This window comes from Oncorhynchus mykiss, chromosome 11 (genome assembly GCF_057628025.1).
Source record: "Oncorhynchus mykiss isolate SJ-2025 chromosome 11, ASM5762802v1, whole genome shotgun sequence".
In the NCBI taxonomy this organism is placed as follows: Eukaryota; Metazoa; Chordata; class Actinopteri; order Salmoniformes; family Salmonidae; genus Oncorhynchus; species Oncorhynchus mykiss.
In genome coordinates this window covers 18,774,122-18,783,262 of record NC_143032.1, presented here as the reverse complement: position 1 = coordinate 18,783,262, position 9,141 = coordinate 18,774,122, and positions in this window count along the sequence as shown.

The window sequence follows — 9,141 nt, the reverse complement described above, 5'->3', positions numbered from 1 at the left end:
ATCTCATTGTCTTAGCTTAGATGTTAGCTTCCCCTTTTGATCTCATTATCTTAGCTTAGATTTTAGCTTCCCCTTTTGATCTCATTGTCTTAGCTTAGATTTTAGCTTCCCCTTTTGATCTCATTATCTTAGCTTAGATTTTAGCTTCCCCTTTTGATCTCATTATCTTAGCTTAGATTTTAGCTTCCCCTTTTGATCTCATTGTCTTAGCTTAGATTTTAGCTTCCCCTTTTGATCTCATTGTCTCAGCTTAGATTTTAGCTTAGCATTTAGCTTTTATCCACCTTTAGATGTAGTTAAGGGAGCGCTCCCTTGCTAGCCCAGGTCTTAAACATCACTCTACATTACCTCATGTCATATCTCTCTAGCTCTCTCTCTCCCACACGCACACGCACACGCAGGTGGTGCGGCAGGGCCTATATCCAGAGCTAATGGAGCATTATATACAGCCCTCTGAAAAATAGATGAGTAAGCAAAAACGTATAACAACGTCCTGTCACTGTCCGTACAGCAGCAGTGAACGTAAGTCATCTGAAAAGATGATTCTTCACCGTGTTTTAAGACCAGACACTAGCTGTTTCAGCGCTTTTGGAATAGGACGTTTCATACTCTGATAGGAGTGGACAGATGCAAGAGTAAAAATGAAATGATTGATCATGCTGGAGAAGTTAAATAAATAACATAGGAGGCCATGCATTTGTGTTTGGTATTTCAATAGAAGCAGGAGCATCATGCGATGCTTGTAACAGTGGCTCATAAAACAAAAGGAAACAAAATCTTGAAAGATTCCATTGTTTGGCCTGTACATGATCTCATACACATGTAGCTACATATTTGCTTTTCCTATTCAATCCTTCTTTATAGAAGTTAAGATGTAAGCTATTGCCTTTTATAAAGATATAACATGTAAACGTAAAATATTATTTCATAATAAGAGTATTTGCATGAAATCCTTCCTGAAATTATTGTGACACCCTGGTCTGGTTGTGTATGATGGTGTCATATTGCAGTCCACCTTGAACACCACTGTCTCTGATTAATGTAGAACGTTTTAATGTTATTTAACACATTTTCTCCTGAAAGCATTTTACAGGCATGTCCAAAATCATCATCAAAATGTCCAAATCCAGGCAACACTTTCGTTCTCCCAGCTTTCATTTCCATCAAGAAGACCTGTCTACTTTATTCATCATTTTCTCTTGTTTTATTGATTATTTATTTGAAATTCACATATTTTTGAGTTTTCACAGTACTTCAGTAGGAGCTATAGTCTTCTTCCTATAATGTCATTGATTCTTCGATAAGACTTTTGATTTCAGTGTGTGTGTGTCTGTGTTTGCATGGGTAAGGATGTATATGTCACAGGTCTAGTGACCTCTGCTAGTCTCAGTCCAGGGAAGGCTTTGATGAGACCAACCCTCTCTGTGTTCCGTGTGGAGTAGTGATCTAACCTTCAGCTCTCTATGTGTGGAGTAGTGATCTAACCTTCAGCTCTCTGTGTGGAGTAGTGATCTAACCCTTAGCTCTCTATATGTGGAGTAGTGATCTAACCTTCAGCTCTCTGTGTGGAGTAGTGATCTAACCTTCAGCTCTCTATGTGTGGAGTAGTGATCTAATCTTTAGCTTTCTATATGTGGAGTAGTGATTTAACCTTCAGCTCTCTGTGTGGAGTAGTGATCTAACCTTCAGCTCTCTATATGTGGAGTAGTGATCTAACCTTCAGCTCTCTGTGTGGAGTAGTGATATAACCTTCAGCTCTTTGTGTGGAGTAGTGATCTAACCTTTAGCTCTCTATATGTGGAGTTGTGATCTAACCTTCAGCTCTCTATGTGTGGAGTAGTGATCTAATCTTTAGCTCTCTATATGTGGAGTAGTGATCTCACCTTCAGCTCTCTGTGTGGAGTAGTGATCTAATCTTCAGCTCTCTATATGTGGAGTAGTGATCTAACCTTCAGCTCTCTGTGTGGAGTAGTGATCTAACCTTCAGCTCTCTATGTGTGGAGTAGTGATCTAACCTTCAGCTCTCTATGTGTGGAGTAGTGATCTAACCTTTAGCCCTCTATGTGTGGAGTAGTGATCTAACCTTTAGCTCTCTATGTGTGGAGTAGTAATCTAACCTTCAGCTCTCTGTGTGGAGTAGTGATCTAACCTTCAGCTCTCTATGTGTGGAGTAGTGATCTAACCTTTAGCTCTCTATGTGTGGAGTAGTGATCTAATCTTCAGCTCTCTGTGTGGAGTAGTGATCTAACATTCAGCTCTCTATGTGTGGAGTAGTGATCTAACCTTTAGCTCTCTATATGTGGATTAGTTATCTAACCTTCAGCTTTCTATGTGTGGAGTAGTGATCTAACCTTCAGCTCTCTATGTGTGGAGTAGTGATCTAACCTTTAGCCCTCTATGTCTGAACCTGACCTTTCTTTGAAGTGCAATACACACCACACACACACACACACACGCAAGCATCACACACTTAGGCACACACACACACTCTTTCTCTCTCATTCTCTCTCATTCTCTCTCTCCCTCTCTCTCTCTCTCGCTCTCTCTCTCTCTCGCTCTCTGTCTCTCTCTATCTCTCAGACACTTCTAGACTAGTCATCATCACCACATTTTGTTTATGAAAGAATAAACATGAGTGTGTGTCTGCAGGTGTTCTTGCAAGATGGCATTAAGAACTCAGTGTAATGTTGTTTTTCCTCTGAAGCACAGAGAAGGCCTCTTAGTGCAACATAACTGTTCTAATTTGTAGGTTCTTACATTAACCTGCCAATTAGAGGCCTTCTCTGTGCTGCAGAGGAGAACACAGCATTACCCGGCTCCTATAATGTAATAACCTGCCAATTAGAGGCCTTCTCTGTGCTGCAGAGGAGAACACAACATTACCCGGCTCCTATAATGTAATAACCTGCCAATTAGAGGCCTTCTCTGTGCTGCAGAGGAGAACACAACATTACCCGGCTCCTAATGTAATGGAATCCCGGTAATGTTGTGTTCTCCTCTGCAGCACGGAGAAGGCCTCTTATTGCAACATAACTGTTCTAATTGGCAGGTTATTACATTATAGGAGCCGCTCAGGGTTATTTCCTCTGGTGTTTTCTGGTGCAACTTTAAGAATAGTAATCTAATAGAAATCATTATTTCTTCCCAGAAGCTTTCAGAGAGTTTTTGCGTGTTTGTGTGTGTTTGTGTTTGTATGTGCATGTGTTTGTGTGTGGGTGTGCATGTGTGTCTGATGTAGGGTGAAGGCGTTTCGTGAAATGTGTTAGAGTACAGTGCAAATGAATCCCAAATCAAATCAAGCTTTATTTATACAGCACATTTTAGACATAGAATCCCTGCACATTGTAAATAGAAGTGCAAACAAAAATCTATTTTCCTGAGCCATTCTTCAGATCCAAAATGTTCCATCCGGGCTTTTAAGATCTAGAATACATTAGCAATTGCTAGTTCGGCCTCAGATACTTCCACCACCAAAATTATGGCTTTTTATGGTTAACATAAGAATTGTGTGTATTTGCAGAACTGTGGGTATAAATGATGATCAATAGCTGGGTTTAATGTTCTGGGACTAAAAGATATGCAAACCTTGAACATGATCCTTCAGCATAGAGAAATAACCGCCACTGCTTATGTGATATATTTGACTTTACTAAAGACATAATGAAGCACCAATTCATAGCTTGTTGGTATTCCTTCTCCCAGCAAAGCGGACACCAGACCTCTGCTACGATGCTTTCATCAAACCAGAAACATCCACTATCTCACTGGCTGTGCTCTTTCGACCTCTAACATTTCTAATCACACCCACACAAACAGGTTGGTCTCTGACTAAATGCCTTTCATGAAACCGCTGAAGGACGGAATGAGCTTGGGGTTCTTTATTCACACACACACACACACACACACACACACACACACACACACACACACACACACACACACACACACACGCAGATACGTACAAATTAATTCACGCAGAAAGACACTTGCCGGCATACACAATAAAACACACACGCACATACACACTCATCCACAGCCAAAGAGATGGGGGGTACAACCCTTCCCCTCTCTCATCACCCCCACCCTCCCCCTCCTTTTATCCCTCCTTCCACCCCTGCTTCCTCTTTCTCGCTCTCTTTTTTCCTTCCATCTCTCCTGTCCTCTATTCCCCTCCCCCACAGAGAAAGGGCTGACTTGCATTCACCATTTTCATTCTCTGGAAAGAGAAATGACTAAAGAAAGGAGACATGGATGTGACGGACGATGCCTAGTCTGCCAAGAACAGAACCACTGTCAGCAAACACTCCTGTCTTTCTGTCTGTCCAGTACGCCACAGAAACCAAAAACATCTTCTATCAGCCTCCAGTTAGAGAAAACAACTGGAATTATGCTGTATGCTGACATTTAAAAAACAGAATTGAATTGACTCAGACTCAGAAATGTTTTAAATTGTTAGTTCAAGCTCACCATAATGTTTTTCTTTATGTATATACAGTATAGGTGTAAAACTGTGCTTAAGTGTGTGTTTGAGTGTGTGTTTGTGTGTGTGTTTGAGTGTGTGTTTGTGAATGTGCTGCTTCTGCATTTGAAACAGTGTGTTTTTCTGAGGATCAGTGTTGACACCATCCCAGTTTCATATTCCTTATAATGATCATTAATTGGAATAAATCAAACAAGCACACACACCCACAACCGTCCGTCCCACATCGCCCTCTCCCCTCCGACACAGCTCTTGCAATAGAGTGCTTCCCTAATTTATAGGCTGGGGGTTCACCATTAAGATTTGAACCCAGAGAATGAAATAGGCAGAACGCCGTTGCTGGTCTCAATCTATAGGCAGGAGGGAGGGAGGGGATCAAGGATGATGAATTACACAAGCCTTCCTCATACTTGACTGACAAATACAGTCTGGGTTTTGGGTCAGACTCTGACCACAATTAGGCACAGAGAAAATAAATAGACTCTGACTACAAGTAAGCACAAAGAATATAATTAGATGTTGACCACAATTATGCACAGAGAAAGTAAATAGACTCTGACCACAATTAGGAACAGAGAAAAGAAATAGACTCTGACCACAATTGATCACATAGAAAATGAATAGATTCTGACAACAATTAGGCACAGAAAAAATAAATAAACTATGACCACAATTAATCACTTAGAAAATAAATAGACTCTGACCACAAGTAAGCACAAAGAATATAATTAGATGTTGACCACAATTAAACACAGAGAAAGTCAATAAACTCTCTCTCTATGTGCCTAATTGTGGTCAGAGTTTATTGACTTTCTCTGTGTCTAATTGTGGTCAATGTCTAATTATATTATTTGTTGCCTAATTGTGGTCAGAGTCTTTTTATTTTTTCTGTGCCAAAATGTGGTCAGAGTCCATGTATTTTCTGTGTGCCTAATTGTGGTCAGATACTTTCTCTGTTGATTATGGTCAGAGTCTATTTATTTTCTTTGTGCCTAATTGTGGTCAGAGTTTATTTACTTTCTCTGTGTTTAATTGTGGTCAATGTCTAATCATATTATTTGTGCTTGCTTGTGGTCAGAGCATATTTATTTTATCTGTGCCTAATTATGTTCAGGCCAATGTCTTTTTCCTGTTCCTAATCATGGTCAAAGTATATTTACATTTTATCTGTGCCTAATTGTGGTCAGAGTCTATTTCTTTTCTCTGTTCCTAATTGTGGTCAGAGTCTATTTATTTTCTCTGTGCCTATTTGTGGTCAGAGTTTATTTACTTTCTCTTTGTCTAATTGTGTGCAGTCCATGTGTTTTATCTGTGCCTAATTGTGGTCAAAGTATATTTACTTTATCTTTGCCTATTTGTGGTCAGAGTCTATTTATTTTCTCTCTGCCTGATTGTGGTCAGAGTCTATTCATTTTCTTTGTGCCTATTTGTGGTCAAGGTTTATTGACTTTCTCTGTGTCTAATTGTGGTCAATGTCTAATTATATTATTTGTGCTTACTTGCGTCTATTTATTTTCTATGTGCCTAGTTATGTTCAGTCCAATATGTTTATTCTGTGCCTATTCGTGGTCAGAGTCTATTTATTTTCTTTGTGCCTAATTGTGGTCAGAGTCAATTTATTTTCTCTATCTCAGAGAAAATAAATATACTTTAACCACGATTAGGCACAGAAAAAAACACATTGGACTGAACATAATTAGGCACAGAGGGAAAAAAATAGGCTCTGACCACAAGTAAGCACAAATAATATAATTAGACGTTGACCACAATTAGACACAGAGAAAGTCAATAAACTCTGACCACAATTAGGCACAAAGAAATAAATAGACTGACCACAATTAGGCACAGAGAAAATAAATGGACTCTGACCACAATTAGGCATAGAGAAAATGAATAGACTCTGGCCACAATTAGGCACAGAGAGAATTAATAGACTCTGACCACAATTAGGCACAGATAAAGTAAATATACTTTGACCATGATTAGGCACAGGACAAACACATTGGACTGAACATAATTAGGCACAGAGAAAATAAATATGCTCTGACCACAAGTAAGCACAAATAATATAATTAGACATTGATCACAATTAAACACAGAGAAAGTAAATAAACTCTGACCACAATCAATCACAGAGAAAAAAAAAGTCTCTGACCACAATTAGGCACAGAGAAAATACATGGACTCTGACCACATTTTGGCACAGAAAAAATAAAAAGACTCTGAACACAAATAGGCACAGAGATAATACATACTCTGACCACAATTGATCAGAGCAAATGAATTGATTCTGACAACAATTAGGCACACAAAAAAATAGACTCTGATCAGAAATAGGTACATAGAAAAGAAATATAATTTGACCACGATTAGGCACAGAAAAAACACATTGGACTGAACATAATTAGGCACAGAGGGGAAAAAAATAGGCTCCGACCACAAATAGGCACAGAGAAAATAAATGGACTCTGAACCCAATTAGGCACAGAGATAATAAATAGACTCTGACCACAATTAGGCACAGAGATAAAAAAATAGACTCTGACCACAAATAGGCACAGAGAAAATAAACGGACTCTGAACACAATTAGGCACAGAGAAAATAAATGTACTCTGACCACAATCAGGCACAGATATAGTAAATAGACTCTGACCACAAATAGGCACAGAGAAAATAAACGGACTCTGAACACAATTAGGCACAGGGAAAATAAATGTACTCTGACCACAATCAGGCACAGATATAGTAAATAGACTCTGACCAGAAATAGGCACAGAGAAAATAAATAATCTTACCACAATTGATCACAGAGAAAATTAATAGATTCTGACAACAATTAGGGAAAAAATAAATAGACTCTGACCACTAATAGGCACAGTGAAAATAATTGGACTCTGACAACAATTAGGCACAGAGAAAATTAATAGACTCTGACAACACTTAGGCACAGCGAAAAAAAAATAACTGTGTCCACAATTAGGCACAGAGAAAATAAATACACTCTGACCACAAATAGCCACAGAGAAAATAAATAGACTCTGACCACAATTAGGCACAGAGAAAAAAATAGACTCTGACCACAAATAGGCACAGAGAAAATAAATGGACTGTGACCACAATTAGGAACAGAGAAAATAAACGGACTCTGACCACAATTAGGCACAGAGAAAGTTAATAGACTCTGACAACACTTAGGCACAGCGAAAAAAAATTAACTGTGTCCACAATTAGGCACAGAGAAAATAAATAGACTCTGACCATAATCAGGCACAGATATAGTAAATAGACTCTGACCACAAATAGGCACAGAGAAAATAAATAATCTTACCACAATTGATCACAGAGAAAATTAATAGATTCTGACAACAATTAGGCACAGAAAAAATAAATAGACTCTGACCACAAATAGGCACAGAGAAAATAAATAGACTCTGACCACAAATAGGCACAGAGAAAATAAATAGACTCTGACCACAAATAGGCACAGAGAAAATAAATAGACTCTGACCACAAATAGGCACAGAGAAAATAATTGGACTCTGACCACAATTAGGCACAGAGAAAGTTAATAGACTCTGACAACACTTAGGCACAGCGAAAAAAAATTAACTGTGTCCACAATTAGGCACAGAGAAAATAAATAGACTCTGACCACAAATAGGCACAGAGAAAATAAATAGACTCTGACCACAAATAGGCACAGAGAAAATAAATAGACTCAGACCACAAGTAAGCACAAATAAATAATTAGACATTGACCACAATTAGACACAGAGAAAGTCAATAAACTCTGACCATAATTAGGCACAAAGAAAATAAATAGACTCTGACCACAATTAGGCACAGAGAAAATAAATAATCTTACCACAATTGATCACAGAGAAAATTAATAGATTCTGACAACAATTAGGCACAGAAAAAATAAATAGACTCTGACCACAAATAGGCACAGAGAAAATAATTGGACTCTGACAACAATTAGGCACAGAGAAAGTTAATAGACTCTGACAACACTTAGGCACAGCGAAAAAAAAATAACTGTGTCCACAATTAGGCACAGAGAAAATAAATACACTCTGACCACAAATAGCCACAGAGAAAATAAATAGACTCTGACCACAATTAGGCACAGAGAAAAAAATAGACTCTGACCACAAATAGGCACAGAGAAAATAAATGGACTCTGACCACAATTAGGAACAGAGAAAATAAACGGACTCTGACCACAATTAGGCACAGAGAAAGTTAATAGACTCTGACAACACTTAGGCACAGCGAAAAAAAATTAACTGTGTCCACAATTAGGCACAGAGAAAATAAATAGACTCTGACCATAATCAGGCACAGATATAGTAAATAGACTCTGACCACAAATAGGCACAGAGAAAATAAACGGACTCTGAACACAATTAGGCACAGGGAAAATAAATGTACTCTGACCACAATCAGGCACAGATATAGTAAATAGACTCTGACCACAAATAGGCACAGAGAAAATAAATAATCTTACCACAATTGATCACAGAGAAAATTAATAGATTCTGACAACAATTAGGGAAAAAATAAATAGACTCTGACCACAAATAGGCACAGTGAAAATAATTGGACTCTGACAACAATTAGGCACAGAGAAAGTTAATAGACTCTGACAACACTTAGG